Source organism: Suncus etruscus, chromosome 1, assembly GCF_024139225.1.
Source record: "Suncus etruscus isolate mSunEtr1 chromosome 1, mSunEtr1.pri.cur, whole genome shotgun sequence".
Lineage (NCBI taxonomy): Eukaryota > Metazoa > Chordata > Mammalia > Eulipotyphla > Soricidae > Suncus > Suncus etruscus.
This window is the reverse complement of record NC_064848.1, coordinates 6,650,429-6,666,062: the sequence shown is the minus strand read 5'-3', so window position 1 is coordinate 6,666,062 and position 15,634 is coordinate 6,650,429. Positions and strand designations below refer to the sequence as shown.

The window sequence follows — 15,634 nt, the reverse complement described above, 5'->3', positions numbered from 1 at the left end:
TTCAGTCATACACAGAATACCCCTTTTTACCAGTGCAACATTCCCACCAACCAATGTCTCCCTCCTTTCCCACCTCTGCCTGTATTCGCGACAGGCATTCTACTTCTCTCATTCTTTAACATTGTCACGCTAGTTGTTAGTATAGTCATTTCCCTAAAAGAGTTCACCACTCTTTGTGGTGAGCTTCAAATTGTGAGCCGGTCCTTCCAGCCCTTATCTCTATTGTCCCTGGGCCTTATTACAGTAATGTCTTTAATTTTTCTTTCTTTCTTTTTTTTTTTTTCTTTTTTTTTTTTTTTTGGTTTTTGGGCCACACCCGTTTGACACTCAGGGGTTACTCCTGGCTATGTGCTCAGAAATCGCCCCTGGTTTGGGGGGACCATATGGGGTGCCGGGGGATGAAACCGTGGTAAGTCCTACGCTAGCGCTTGCAAGGCAGACACCTTACCTCTAGCGCCACCTTCCCGGCCCCTAATTTTTCTTAAAACCCATAGATGAGTGAGACTATTCTGTGTCTATCTCTCCCTCCCTCTGACTTATTTCACTCAACATAATAGATTCCATGTACATCCACGTACAGGAAAATTTCATGACTTCATCTCTCCTGACAGCTGCATAATATTTCATTGTGTATATGTACCACAGTTTCTTTAGCCATTCATCTGCTGAAGGGCATCTTGGTTGTTTCCAGAGTCTGGCTATTGTAAATAGCGCTGCAATGAATATAAGTGTGAGGAAGGTATTTTTGAATTGTATTATACTTCTAAGGTATATCCCTAGGAGTGGAATAGCTGGATCATATGGGAGTTCAATTTCCAGTTTTCTGAGGAGTCTCCTATTGTTTTCCATAAAGGCTGGACTGAACGGCATTCCCACCAGCAGTGAATAAGAGTTCCTTTCTCTCCACATCCCTGCCAGCACTGATTGTTCTTGTTCTTTGTGATGTGTGCCAGTCTCTGTGGTATGAGATAGTACCTCATTGTAGTTTTGATTTGCATCTCCCTGATGATTAGTGATGTGGAGCATTTTTTCATGTGTCTTTTGGCCATTTGTAGAAATGATTCCTGAGTACAGAAGTCAGGAATAAGCCCTGAGCACTGCCAGATGTGTCCCAAAACAAAAACAAATTACATAAAAGAGAAATGCTAATCACCATCAGTAATGACCATTTGTAATCTGGGACAAACAACAAATGTTATAACTACTAGAGAGGAAAACAAATGTCAGCTGTTCAAAACATTCTCAAAAGCTAAGAATGTGGGACAATGCTAGTCCAGCAGGTAGGGTGCTAACCTTGCATGTGGCAAACCCAGGTTCAATGCCTGGCACCACATATAGTCCTCAAACCCCACTAGGAATAAGTCCTAGGCACTACAGGGGTGGTTCCAAAATTACACCAACATAAAATACAAGCTAAGAGGACTGGAGTGAGAATACAGAGGATAAGGGGACCAACTTTGCATGTAGCTGACCCAGGTCTGATCCCTGGCATCCCATGTGGTTCTCTGAGCACTGCCAGAAGTAATTCCTGAGTGCAGAGCCAGGCGTGAGTTCTGAGCACTGAAGGGTATAGCCTCAATACAACAATTTTATTTTTTTTGGTTTTGGGGGCCACACCTGTTTGATGCTCGGGGTTACTCCTGACTAAGCACTCAGAAATTGCCCCTGGCTTGGGGAGACCATATGGGATGCTGGGAGATCCTTCCTTGGATAACGCTTGCAAGGCAGACACCTTACCTCTAGCGCCACCTCACGGCCCCCGATTTTATTTAATTTTTAAATAAATAAAAGCTAAGGATTTATCTTTAATTTTAAAATCCTGAGTAAGAATTTCTTGTCTGTTGTTCTTTCAGTTGGTTTGTTATTTCAATCACTAAGTGACAGGCCAGTGGGTTAGAGCAACAAAGCCGCAGTAGATAACCTTCTCAACAATGGTTAAGTACCAGGCACTGCTCTAAGTGCTCTACTTACAGCAGCAAATTTAAGTTTCACAATAATCCTGTGATGATATCATGATCCTCATTTTATGAGGAAAGAAATTATAATACACAGATAAAATACAGAAAGTGAAATAGCAAACCCAGGTTTTAATACCAGACAGTTTGGGTTCAGAATCAAGTACGAGTTTATTAAAATTACAAAAATAAATGTAATACACTATAATAGTTCATGTAACAAATTCTTCCTGTCCTTTCTTGACCAGAGATTGTGTGAGATACCTAAGAAAGAACATTTACTAAAATTATTTTGGAAGAGACTTGACAATGTAGGTAGTAACTAAAAATTTTAGGGAGAAGGTAATGCATGGGTTACATTTTAAAAGATGCAAAGATTTGAAGTGAGGGTAGACAGAGTGATAGTACAGTAGGTAGGGTGCTTTCCCTGCATGCAGCCAATCAGTAGTAATTCCTGAGTGCAGATCTAGGAATAACCCCTTTAAGCACAGTAACCCCAAAATAGCATATTGTAGCACTTGCATTGCAAGCAATCAACCCAAGTTTGATCCCCAGTACCACAGATGTTCCGCTGAGCCCACAAGGAGCAATTCTTGAGCTCAGAGCCAGTAGTAAGTCCTTAACAACAAACAAGGAAGCAAACAAAAATATGCAAAGAAGAACCCAGTATAATAGCTCTGAGGCTCAGTGCTTAGCTTCAGAAACTGAGGGTTTGGGCCGGGTAGGTGGCGCTGGAGGTAAGGTGTCTGCCTTGCAAGCGCTAGCCAAGGAAGGACCTCGGTTCGATCCCCCGGCGTCCCATATGGTCCCCCCAAGCCAGGGACAATTTCTGAGCACATAGCCAGGAGTAACCCCTGAGCGTCAAACGGGTGTGGCCCAAAAACCAAAAAAAAAAAAACCCAGAAACTGAGGGTTTGTAGAGTTTTTGAAAATGTCATTTAAGGGGTCAAAGAGAGAAAGTAATGAGTATGCCTTGTATGTGGTCAACCTGGTTCAGTCTCTAACATCGCATGATCAATCTCGAGAATTAGTTGGGTGCAGCCTTGGAGGCCCCCCATGCATCATCGGGTATAGTCCCAGAGTCATCTGAGCACCTCTGGGTTGGTTTCAGATACTCACAAATATAGGTCTTGAGATCAATCCCTTGTTGCACATGTACTAAGGGCAATCTAGGCAGTTCTGGTGTCTGTGATCCCAGTGCTGCAAGCTGCTGCCGGCCACACTGCAGTCAGACAAGAGTGAGCACCACAACCTCCTCCAGCACCAAGGGCAGGAAATGTGGTCTCTGGTGAGTAGATATGTGAGCCCACAGCAATGCCCATGAGCACGCTTAACTAGAATATGTGTGAACATCACAATAGAGTGACTCTTGAATGTGAACAGGTGCGTGAGTAGCACAACTAAGGCAAGGTCACCACCATCAAGTACTCATAAGAACACTTTTGGCCTGATGTGTGACCTTGGAAAGCATCACAACTCCAGTACACAAGTAACACAGTTGTCATGTGTAGAACCCTACACTGTCAATAGCCATGAAGGGAAGAGGGGAGAGGGGGAAAAGATGAAGCAAAGGGATAGAAGAAAAAGAAGAAAATGAAGCCATTCTAAGCGGAAGTCTACATAAGCAGTAGCCAATTATCAATTACCAATTATCTTCCTGAGGAAGAGGATAGTAGAGTGGGTAGGGCATTTGCCTTGATCTGGGTTCGATCCCCAGTGCCATCTATGATCCCCAGTACCTTTCCAGAGCCTGCCAGGAGTGAACCCTGAGCATAGCTAGGTGTGTTCCCTTCCCCCCCCCATGAAATAGTATTCAGAAAATCTCCAAAAAGCAGTTGTTTAGGACTGTGTAGAAAAGATTAAGAGGGGGCCGGGCGGTGGCGCTAAAGGTAAGGTGCCTGCCTTGCCTGCGCTAACCTTGGACGGACCGCGGTTCGATCCCCCGGTGTCCCATATGGTCCCCCAAGCCAGGAGCAACTTCTGAGCACATAGCCAGGAGTAACCCCTGAGCGTTACTGGGTGTGGCCCAAAAACCAAAAAAAAAAAAAAAAAAAAGAAAAGATTAAGAGTTGAGCTTTAAAGAAGCAGAGATCAAATCATGGAGAGTGTTACTGAAGGATAACCCAGTAAGGGCTCAGTCTGCAAAGGTGACATTGCGGAGCGAATGAAGAATTTTCTAAATTGTTTTTTAGGCATGCCAGTCTGGTTGTTAAATAGTGAATGACAGGGAGATAAAACTGAAGAGAGAGGCTAAGGGATACAGCTTAGAGGTAGAGCACACACCTCACAAGTTTAAAGGTTCTGAGTTGGATCTCCAGCATTTCCATCAAGCATGGTCCTTAGGTGTTAGCCCTCTCCCCAGTCATAACACCACCACCAACAACAAAGCAAAACAACACACATATCCCAAAATGAAGAGATGCCAGTGAGAGCATATGCAAATAGTTCCTGGCATAGGAATGGCTAGAATAAGGATGTGAAGTGACTGAGTCAGAAAATATGTAGATGAGAAAAATCAGCAGAAATCAGTCAATAAAAGGATATAAAGAAAAAGAGGAAGGAACCATTTTTGACTATTCAATTCCCTAAATGAAGTTATCAGTAGCTCATGACTTCTCTAAAAGCCAGTTGGTCACAAAAAAACTTTATGGAGGTAAAGTAAGTTTCCTTTGGACAGGTCACATTTGAATAGAAGAAAAGTAAGCAATGAGATAAGACAGTTGCTTTGGAAAGATACTAATTCTGGAAAAGCTGCTTGGGGGATATACAGGAGGCATATTGACAGCACAGGGATAACTGTCAACTAGGGAATAGGCGAAGAAGAGCAACAGGCCAACCCTAGAACACTTCTTAAGAAAAAGAATGAAAAAGGCAAAGCTTCAAAGAAAGTAACTGGCACAGTGAGAAGCTCCAGGAAAAGAGCAGCAACACCAACTGAAGGTAGAATTTCCTGAGAAAGTGGTCAATGGTATTATTGTCAGGGTTACTCTAACAAGGCCAGTTTAATGACATGAAAGGTAAAAACCTTGGGGCCGGAGAGATAGCATGGAGGTAAGGCATTTTCCTTTCATGCAGAAGGTCATCGGTTCAAATCCCGGCGTCCCATATGGTCCCCCCCCCCCCCCCCCGAGCCTGCTAGGAGCGATTTCTGAGCAGATAGCCAGGAGTAACCCCTGAGCAATGCCGGGTGTGACCCAAAAACCCAAAAAAAAAAAAAAAAAAAAAGAAGAAAGGTAAAAACCAGATGTCAGTGGATCAAGTAAATGGGAAGAAAAGGGGCAATTTCTTCCAGTGAAGACAATTCTATCAACTTTCTGATACACTCAGTTGAGATAGTGAGTAATTTTGAGCACCAAAACAACTTGTTGCATGGGACCTCGTACAAAGTAAGCATGACAGACTCTCATAAGTTGTTTCCTTCCTTGCTCATTACACCTCCCAACAAAAAGACTTTGTTCTCACCCTCATATTCCTTCGCATTGCAGTGTTGGCACTTGAGGTTCCTCCCCTCAGCTCTTCACAGAACCAATTCTTTCCCCTGTGGAGTGTCCTGTGCCTTTCCCTCCTTTTTTTTTTTTTTTGTTTTTTTGTTTTGTTTTTGGGCCACACCCGGACGCTCAGGGGTTATTCCTGGCTATCTGCTCAGAAATAGCTCCTAGCAGTCACGGGGGACCATATGGGACACCGGGATTCGAACCAACCACCTTTGGTCCTGGATTGGCTGCTTGCAAGGCAAACACCGCTGTGCTATCTCTCCGGGCCCTTGTTTCCCTCCTTTAATAACTCTCACCACTCTCTGAGTTTTGTCTTGTTTACTTAGAGGCAGTAAAGCAAAGTGATGGAGTACAGGCTCCTTCATCAGAGAAGCAGGGTTCAAATTCCACCTCTACCATTTCTGGGTTACAAGTTATGTAATCTCTGTGTCTTGAGTTCCTCATCTTTAAAAGTAGAAAAGTAAAGATACCAGACCTACACAATGGCTCCATAGCCTTCAAGTATGAGGGGGTGTGTTTAGTCCCATATTCAGGGCTACATGAGTGCAATCTCAGAAACTCTGAAGTCTGGGGCCACCAGCCCACAACAGTGTGTGTGTGTGTGTGTGTGTGTGTGTGTGTGTGTGTGAGAGAGAGAGAGAGAGAGAGAGAGAGAGAGAGAGAGAGAGAGAGATCTGGCCCATAGTAGCCAGGGGTATATGAGATCAATAGCACAAGATGTGACCAGAGAAGAAACAGCTAGCAAAGAAAAATCGATTGCCTTGCCTGTGGCCAGCCGGATTTGATCCCGCAGTTTCACATATAATACCCTGAGCCCCGACAGGAGTGATCTCTGAGCATGCCAGGTTTTTTCAAACTCCCTTCTCCACCCCCACTCTCACCCTTCCAAAAGAAAGGTATCAGTAGGAACTCAAGTTTACTTTCAATGGAGATAGATAGACAGATGCCCCCCCCCCCAAAAAAAAAAGAGCTGCTGCCTTCGTATCATGCAAATATGTACCTTGGATCTGTACACCACGAGCACCCAGCAGCAAGTCACACACCCAGCATACAGATCTTAGTGTCTCCTATCATTCTCTAATAATGGTAACCAGAGACCCTTTGGAGGTATGACCGATTAAAGAGCTGGGGAAGGAACCATGAAATATAAGCCTGGAGTATCCTACAGAACCAGAAAATAAGAAAACGCTCAAAAAACAAAACAATGTGCTGTGTCTTGTTTTTCACAGGAGTACACCTGAATATGATGGAATAATCTGAGTGACAAAATTAAGTAGAAGAATAGGATTATAGCTCAGTGCTACAAAATAAATATCCATAACTCAAACTGATAAAAATGCTTGAAGAGGAAAAAAAATATTTTCTAGAAAACAATTCAAAATCATGTACATATTATCCCAAAGTGCTGGTGTTTGACTTCCTACCCACCGAAATTTAATATGCAGTTAGTGACATGTTTCCATGAGTAGGATATAGGAAAACTTTCCAGAAGAGAAAGCTGACACACACTACCTGAGTCAGGTAACAAGGCTAACCATCTCAATGGCAAGTCATACTGAGATTGTGTCCCCTACAATGCACTGAGAACAGCATTTTTTCCTTCAGTGGCTGACCTCTCTGAAACTCGCAGCTCTAGTATAATCATAAGAAAATACCACCCGAATCTAAATTAAGGAACAGTCTATAAAACATTTGACCCATCCTTTTCCATCCTGTCCAGGTCATCAAAAACAAAGGCAATTTGAGAAGCTGGCACAGCCCAGGGGTACCAGTAGAGACATGACAACTGTAGTATTAAATGTACTGTGGTATATAATGGCAGGGTCTTTTAGAAACAAAAAAAGATAGAGGGTAAAAATGAGTCAATGTATGGACTTCAGTGAACAGTAATGCAGTAGTGCAGATTTTTCAGTTGTGACAAATGTAACAAGGATATCAGAGAGATGGTTCAAAGAACTGAGTACATGCTTTGCATGTGGCAGGCCTAAGTTTGATCCTTGACTCCCACATGACATCAAGAGCTATGCTAGGAGGTAACCCAGAGCACTGTGTAGGGGTAGCCCCCAAGTTACAACAGGTGTGGCATCCACAAATAAGAACAAATGTGTAAAGAGTGCCAAAGAAGTGGTATGAGTATAACACCTGCTTACACCTGGCTGATCTGGCACCATACATGGTCCCTGAGCACCACAAGGAATAATTTTTTTTTCTTCTTTTTTATTTTTTTTAATTTTTATTGTGACCAAAGTGCATTACAAATCTTTCACTGCATCATTTATGGTACATAGTAACAATGAATGAGGGGCATTCCCACCACCAGTGCTGTCCTCCCTCCAGCACTATTCCCAGCTTGTATCCCATATCTCCCTCCGTTACCCCCCAGAATGCTAGTGCAACTGATCTCCACTTTACAGCTTGTTGTAGATTGAGCATCCACTCCACCCTCATTGGAGATAAAAAGGATAAGAAAAAAGAGAGAAAAAAATTTGATAACAACTACCAAAAAAGGAAAGAGAAGGAAAAAAGAAAGAAAAATGGAAGAAAAAAAGAAAAAGAAGGCACCTGGCAAATAAAAATAAAAATAAATCACCAAATAATAACCACAAGAGTAAAAAAGAGAGAAAATTGGAAGAAAAAAGAGGAAAATAAAGTCAAAAATTAACAAATCAAAACAAAACAAGAAAAAGTAGGGGTGCTGGAGTGGCAGGGTTTGGCTCCCCACCACATTTTTTTTTTTTTTGCATAGGCACAGTAAGCATTGGGGAAGAAAGGGAACTCCCGTGGCTTAAGAGATTCAGGGTTTCTCCATCCTTGAAGCATACCATCATGGGATCAACCCTTGGCTCCATATATATTCATTACCCCATCCCAAAGGCTTTTTTGTGGTGCCAGGAAACTTTCCTCTCCGTTGTGTGTGAGAAAATCAAGTCACTGTAGCTAGCGATCTTGGTATTTTCGCAGGTTATAGGTTAGGGTCTAGGATAGAGTCTTTACGGTTCTAGAGGTTCCTATCCATCACTGTTATTGTGTTCAGTCTTCTGTAACACTTGCTCTCTGTTTTTGTTCAGTCCCTAAGCCGAAGCCTACGATATTATGGGTCCAAAGGTAAGGAATAATTTCTGAGCACAGAGGCAGGAGTAATCCCTGAGCACTGCTGGCATAAAAAAAAAAAAGAAAAGAAAAGAAAAAAAAGAAAGGATGGATGGATTTAAATAGGTATAGGCAAATCACTAAATGTTTATATATTTTTATATGAAGAGAAGAAAAAGTAAAATAGGACAAAAATGAAACACCAATTCTCAACAGATTAGAAAAATATCAGTCTGACAAGATGAACTACTGGTAAGAATATAGAAAAATAGGAATTGTTGATATGCCATAATCTAAAAGGGAAAAAAGTAGCAATCTAATGATCAGGTATAGAAGAAACTCTGACACACTGCTCAATAGACAGAAGAATGTTCATGAGGCACTGTTTGTAACAGACAAAAAATTTAAAGCAGGGCCAAGAGCAATAGTCCAGCAGGGAGGGTGTGTGCCTTGTATGCAATGGAGCCAGGTTAGATCCCTGACATCCTATATGGTTTCCCGTGCCCATTCAAGAGTGATTCCTAAACCCAGAGCCAGTAGTAATCCCTGAGCACTGCTGGGTGTGGCCCCCACCAATTAAAGCAATGGAAATCTTTATCAGCAGAAGAATGATAAAGTAGGGCATTTAATAAAAGGAATACTTGAAAACCTTGGCAGCAGTTTTAAGTTTACATACATAAACATATGAACCTTCCCCTATTTGATGAGATATTTAAAGATATGGAGGCATGGAAAGACTTAAACTTGCCTAAAGTCAAATAAGAGAGTTAAGATTGAACTCTATGGAGTATAATTCCAAAGTCTACACATCCCCAAATCATCCAAAGTTATGCAATATATTATTCATATTGTTTATTTTATTAAAAGCTGCCAAGAAGAATCTATATGAAATTTAGCATAACACAAGCCTCTGGGAGGAGATATAAGGAGAAAGAAAGGGAGGATAAATTTGAGAAAACAAAGAGTCTTCAACTTTATTAACTATGAGTAATACACAAAGTTCTCCAATGATCTTTTAGAATCCACTATACAGCAATCAAATGTACAGTTCTGGGGTTGAAATGATAGTACGGAGGGCAAGGTGTTTTGCCTTGTATATGACCAACCAGAGTTCAACCTCTGGAATTTTATATGGTCCCTGAGCCTGAGAGGAGTGACAGGTGTCACCTGAACACCTCCATGTGTAATCTAAAAATCGAAAACAAACAAAAACCAAATGCACAGTTCTTTAGAATTAAGCTATAAGCTACATCTAGAATAGTGACTTCTCTTCTGCCCTCATCACAATCTTCAGTATCTTCAATATGTTCTTTCTCTCTGTCTCTTCTCATATTTTTCTAAAAATTATTTGACTTCGGGGACGGAAAGATAGCAAGGAGGTATTTGCCTTGCATACAGAAGGACCGTAGTTTGAATCCCAGCATCCCATATGGTTCCCCAAGCCTGCCAGGAGTGTTTTCTGAGCGTAGAGCCAGGAGTGCCAGGTGTGACCCCCCAAAAAAATGATTTGACTTCAAGGGCTAGAGAAAGAGTACAGCAGATAAGGTTCTTGCCTTGCAAGCAGCCAACCGAGGTTCAATTTCCAGCAAACCATAAGGGGTTAGTATACAATTAGTTGACAATTCACTACAATGAAAATCCTTTATATCTACTGACTAATGTGTCAGAGTTTCTGCTAGAATTGATAGATTTTTGGGGTTTTTTTTTTTTTTTTTTTTTTTGGTTTTTGGGCCATACCCAGTAACACTCAAGGGTTACTCCTGGCTATGCGCTCAGAAATTGTTCCTGGCATGGGAGACCATATGGGACGCCGGGAATGGAACTGTGGTCAGTCCTAGGTCAGCCGTGTGCAAGGCAAACAAATGCCTTACCACTGCGCCACCGCTCCAGCCCCATATCTTTTTAGGTTATTCACGGGATATTGGCAATGTGAAAATGAAACACTGCACTAGTAGGAAAATTTCCTTTGATGTCTCTTTTCTAGGTAGTTTGTCTCTTTTCTCTGATGTTTTCTACTTGTTTTTGCTTTCTTAAAAGTTGGAAGCAGAAAAAAAAAGTTGGACGCAGGGCCAGAGCGATAACACAAAAGGTAGAGCATTTGCCTTGCACACAGTGGACCCGGGTTCAATCCCTCCACATCTCCTATGGCCCTCTGAGCCTGCCAGGCGTAACTTCTGAATGCCATCAGGCACTGCAGGGTGTGCCCCACCCCCAAATAGTTGGAATCAAGCAGGAAGGTACCAAGAAGTTGTCACACATACTTTAAAAGCAACAGAAACAGATATGGATGAGCATTACTAGATGAAGAACATGTTTGTCCCCAACATTTAGGTAAAATGTATTTGTACAATGGCTGCCTGCAAGACAGCTTATTTTCCCATTAAGAAATTTAAATGAGGGTGTGAGTACCAGGAAAGAATCAATGCCTGAGGCAGAGAAACCGGAAAAGTAGAGTTCACAATATGTCCTGATGAGCCAAAAAGAACAGAAAGGTTCACAGCCAGAGTCTGAGATCAGAAATCTCCATTCATATCCTTCGTGTTCTCTGCCACTAGCAAAGTAACTTTCACCTCAAATATTGGAGAACAGATGCCTAAGGTCTGACATCCTGACAAAAAGGAGCACTGGGTCAACAGGTGGCGCTGTGAGCAGGGAACAGTTTGGGGGTAACCAGGCAGAGAGCACAGCTGGAGTGACCATGTTGAGACTATCATATTAGGGCCAGTATCTAAAAAAGAAGGTATGCACCTAAATTATTAGCTACTTTATCACCAACTATTGTATAAGCACTTTATTTTGAGTTAGATGTATCAATATTGCCTCATAGGAAAGATTTCTTTTGGTGTGGAACCTTTACAGCTAATTTTAATATGAATTTTTATAACTATTAAAGTAATACTATTTAGGGGGCCGGAGAGATAGCATGGATAGAGTTTGCCTTGCATGCAGAAGGATGGTGGTCGAATCCCAGCATCCCATATGGTCACCGAGCCTGTCAGGAACAATTTCTGAGCATAGAGCCAGGAGTAATCCCTGAGTGCTGCCAGGTGTGACCCAACCCGCTTAATATAAATAAAATAAAGTGATACTATTTAGAAGATAAAAAAATAAAAACAAGCTATAGGGACCAGAGCGGCGGCGAAATCGGTTAGGCGTCTGCCTTGCCGTTGCTAGCCTAGGACGGATCCTGGTTCGATCCCCTGGTGTCCCATATGGTCCTCCAAGCCAGGAGGGATTTCTGAGAGCATAGCCAGGAGTAAACCCTGAGCGTCACAGGGTGTGCCCCCCCCAAAAAAATAAACAAAAAAATTAAATTAAAAATAAAGCTATAATCCTATTATCCAGAGACATTTAATGCTATATAGTTCTGGCCATTTTGTCGTATTTGTGTGTGTGTGTGTGTGTGTGTGTGTGTGTGTGTGTGTGTGCGTGTGTGTGTGTCTACTTACACTGACTTTTCTCCTAAAATGTTATTTTACTTCCTCTCAAAAAATATTTTGAAAATTATAAATGATTATATTACTCTATTACACAGCACTTTAATATTTACAATGCCAATACCACTTCAATACTATATGAATAAATCATATATAAATTTATGGTTACAAAAGTGATATACAAATAACAATGCTTGATTTCTCCCTAACCCATATACCCTCCTAAGCAATAATCAGTCAAGAAAATTTTTTCTGACTTTTTTTAGTCACTCTCTTCTTCCACATCTGGTAGGAAAGAAAGTCTACAAAGAAAAGTCTCTGACATCAGCGAGGATAAGAATAACTCGGTTTTCCCACAGCAACCATTTTCTCTCACTTAGAATAATGAATCATAAATTAAAATAGAAATAGACCAGATTTATAATGTAAGCATCTCAATCTGCATTGGTGCCTAAATCAAGATTTTCACAGTAAATAGAGTGCTTTGGAAAATTCTGCAAAGATACTGTAACAAATATCAATAGAGGTATTAGTTACTCGGGAGGAAAACAGCTTTGTTTTATAATACTGCTACAATTTCTAGGACAAGAGCCTGACCCGCTGCACCATCTCTCCAACCCCTGATTTTTGAATGAGTTATTAGTACTTCTAATACACTTCAATTATTCTAAATGATTCAAGTTGCCATAAATAGGCCAACAGTTTCAGGATCTTCTGAACGAGGGGCAATTCATGTGGAAAAGTTCAGAACAAATAGGCATCACTTTCCTGCTGTATTCATTTCGCTTCACCAGTTTTCAAAAAATGTAAATCTGTATCCATGGAAATTTTTTTTTTTTTAAAAAAGCTCAGGACAGAATTTATTCCTATCGATTCCCAGTACTGGGCTGGCATCAAGCTCCGTGAACAAACTTTCCTAACAAGAATATTCTTACAAATTTCCACAATGAAGTCAACCTATAATCATTCTGAAAAAATTTAATTACATAACATGGGCTATAGAAACGATGGTGACACTGGTATGTGCTATTTTAGAGTCCTAACAGAGCTTGTGGCTCAGAGAGAAACTGTACAAATAAGGTTTTTGGTGTTTTTGTTTTTGTTTTTAAGTGGCAAAAACAGAATGAAATTCCCAATAAAGAAGCCAGAACCAGTCTTTGGTTTCATTTTAAGTTCAAATAGGAGTCAGATAGGTGAGAGATTCCCTACACTCAAGTTTCCAGAAGCCGAATCCCAAGACGAATCTACTCTCAACATCAAGTGATTCGTTTGCCCGAGCGTCTTGACTTCTCCAAGACAATTTTGGGCTCTCCAGACACACAATTAATTCCTCCAGCCCTCGGATGATGCTGGTGACCGGGACGACAAAGCTGTTTACAGGTGTCAGTCCGCAGCCCCAGGGGCAGAGAGAGAGACTGAAAGAGAACCCCGCAGCCAGCAGAACAGCCAACAGCGAAAAACACCAGCAGACGAGGGCCCCGCAGCCTCCCTCCCACGACTGCTTCTCCGCGGTGGCAGCTCGGGTTGCTATTCCCACCGACAGAGAAATTTGGAACCACATCTGCATGCATGGGGAAGACAATTCCTGCCGTGCACGCGGACCTCTAGCGGGCTGACACGCTGGAGATTTCCCCGAAAAATAAACACGCCTGTTGACTGGAGCCTGTTCTGGGTGGTAAACAAGAAATGACTGTCCTGTAAGACAGACAGATAGACGGTCAGATACCCTTTCTCTAAGGCACCAGGCACCCAAGCAGACGTTTGCATTAAAAGCACTCTGTAACAATAACATCAGCACATCTGTCATGCATAGAGGAGTGCGATTAGGAAAAAGCCAAAACGACCCAGTTTGGGGCAACCCCCCCCCAAAAAAAAACAAACAATCTAAAGAGCCATAAACTTCAAAGGGCATGTGGGGGAGACACACCAGGAATGCTTTAACCCCTCTTTCTCCCATTCCGTGCCCTAAAATAAAAAAGGGGGAAATAATAATAAAAACCAAAGCAAAGATTCCCAACCAACCAACCAACCAACCAACCAACCAACCAACCAACCAACCAACCATCCAACCAACCATCCAACCAACCAACCAACCAACAAACCAACAAGCCCCCTGGCCAACTTGGAAGCAGAAGGGCAGGCGAGTGGACCTGGACTCCCTCCCCGGAGGTTTGCAACGAAACGCCCGGTCTCCAGCTCAGCTCGGAGCAGGTGGGATCCCCGCGGCAGCGCCCCCCAAAAGCACGGGCACCCCGCCTTACGTAACAGGCTTGTCAGAGCCCCCCCAGAAGCCCTCCCTCGGCTCCCCCACCGGCCCGGGGAGAGATCTGCACGGTGCCTGTGGAAAGGGCTGCGGGGGCGACAAGCCCGGGGACCCCCACGCCCGCCCCCGCCTGTCAGCGCCCGGCCCGTGACAGCGCCGCACGCCCCCGCCGCAAGCTCACTCACCTCCCGCCCGCCTGGAGAGCCCGACGCGCGGCGGCGGCGCCTGCGGGACACGAGGGGCGCCCGCTCCGCTCCGCCCCGGCCCGCCCGCGTCCCCGTCACTCGGGGCTCCCCCGCCTCCCCGAGCGGCCGCCGCTGCCTCCGCCTCCTCCTGCCCCAGCCCCGGCCGCCCCAGCCGCCGCCGCCACCGCCGCGGCTGCTGCCATGGGCGCCATCTTGGCCGTGACGGCAGCCCAGGGGGCGGGGTTTGAGGCCTCGCAACCAATCGCGAGCCGGAACGGAGCCCTCGGGGGCGGGGCCTCGGCGGGCGCCGCGTCGCGCGGTCCTAGCGCCCGTCCTGTCTGTCTAGCTGGCCGCCGCCGCTCTGCAACTGGGTAGGGAGCATCTGGGAACATCTGGGAACATCTGGGAGCCCGACTGAGAGAGATCTCGGGGGGCGTGGGCAGGGCACACCCTACTTTTCTTTCCCTTTCAATAGCCCCGCAAGGACAGGGAGAGGCGATGAGGACCTGGCTGACTTCTTTCCTTCCTTCCCGTCGACCAAAGTCCTCTGTGCCACTAGGCGCGCGCTGCTGCAGCTCCCCAGATGCAAGGCGGCCCCAGGGAAGCCCCTACCTAGCCTAGGGGGTGAGCTGTCACCTTAGGGGTGCTGGTTAGGTCGAGGGAAAGTCTGGGTGTTTCTCGGGAAAGTCCGGGCTGTGCGTGGCTTGCTCACTTACCTGAGAAGACGGTCTCCTCCCTTCTTGCACCGGGCCCGGCTCTTCACTTAGCAAGTTGCTCCTGCCAACGGGCATTCCAGGGCCCGTCGCCCACTCCAAGGTAGTTTTGGGGCCCAAAGTAGGAGGCGCACCTGAAGCGATAACGAGGCGCTACTGTTCTGAGTTTGGGGTGGAAGATGATGAGGTAAGAGGCTGCAACAACCCCCACACACACTCCGATTTCAACTCAGCTTTCCGGAATCGTCCAGGCCCACGTCGGGTGCACCCGCGTTGCTTAGGCCTCTTGGTGCCTGTCCTTGGACTCATTCGCTTTTCCCGTCCCTAGGCATCACTCAAGGGGATCCAGGGGTCAAGGAAACAAATCTGCATCCACGGTGTGAAAAGACGAATGTGAAGTATGTCATTATATCTGGAGGGGTGGGGCGTGCACCCGGTATGGCACTGGTCTTGCACACTGCCAACCCCTTTGTGGTACCAGGAACCCCCGCCAGGAG

At 44.3% G+C, this 15,634-nt stretch overlaps 1 protein-coding gene across 1 annotated transcript in view; it reads right to left on the bottom strand.

The window, feature by feature from the left end:
- DENND4A (DENN domain containing 4A) overlaps window positions 1-15,273 on the bottom strand; it is a 153,057-nt gene extending 137,784 nt beyond the window's left edge. Inside the window, exon 1 of the mRNA XM_049782828.1 lies at window positions 15,141-15,273. The gene's annotated coding sequence lies outside the window, so the exon portion shown is untranslated. The remainder of the gene's footprint in view (window positions 1-15,140) is intronic.
- Window positions 15,274-15,634: the final 361 nt, after the last annotated feature.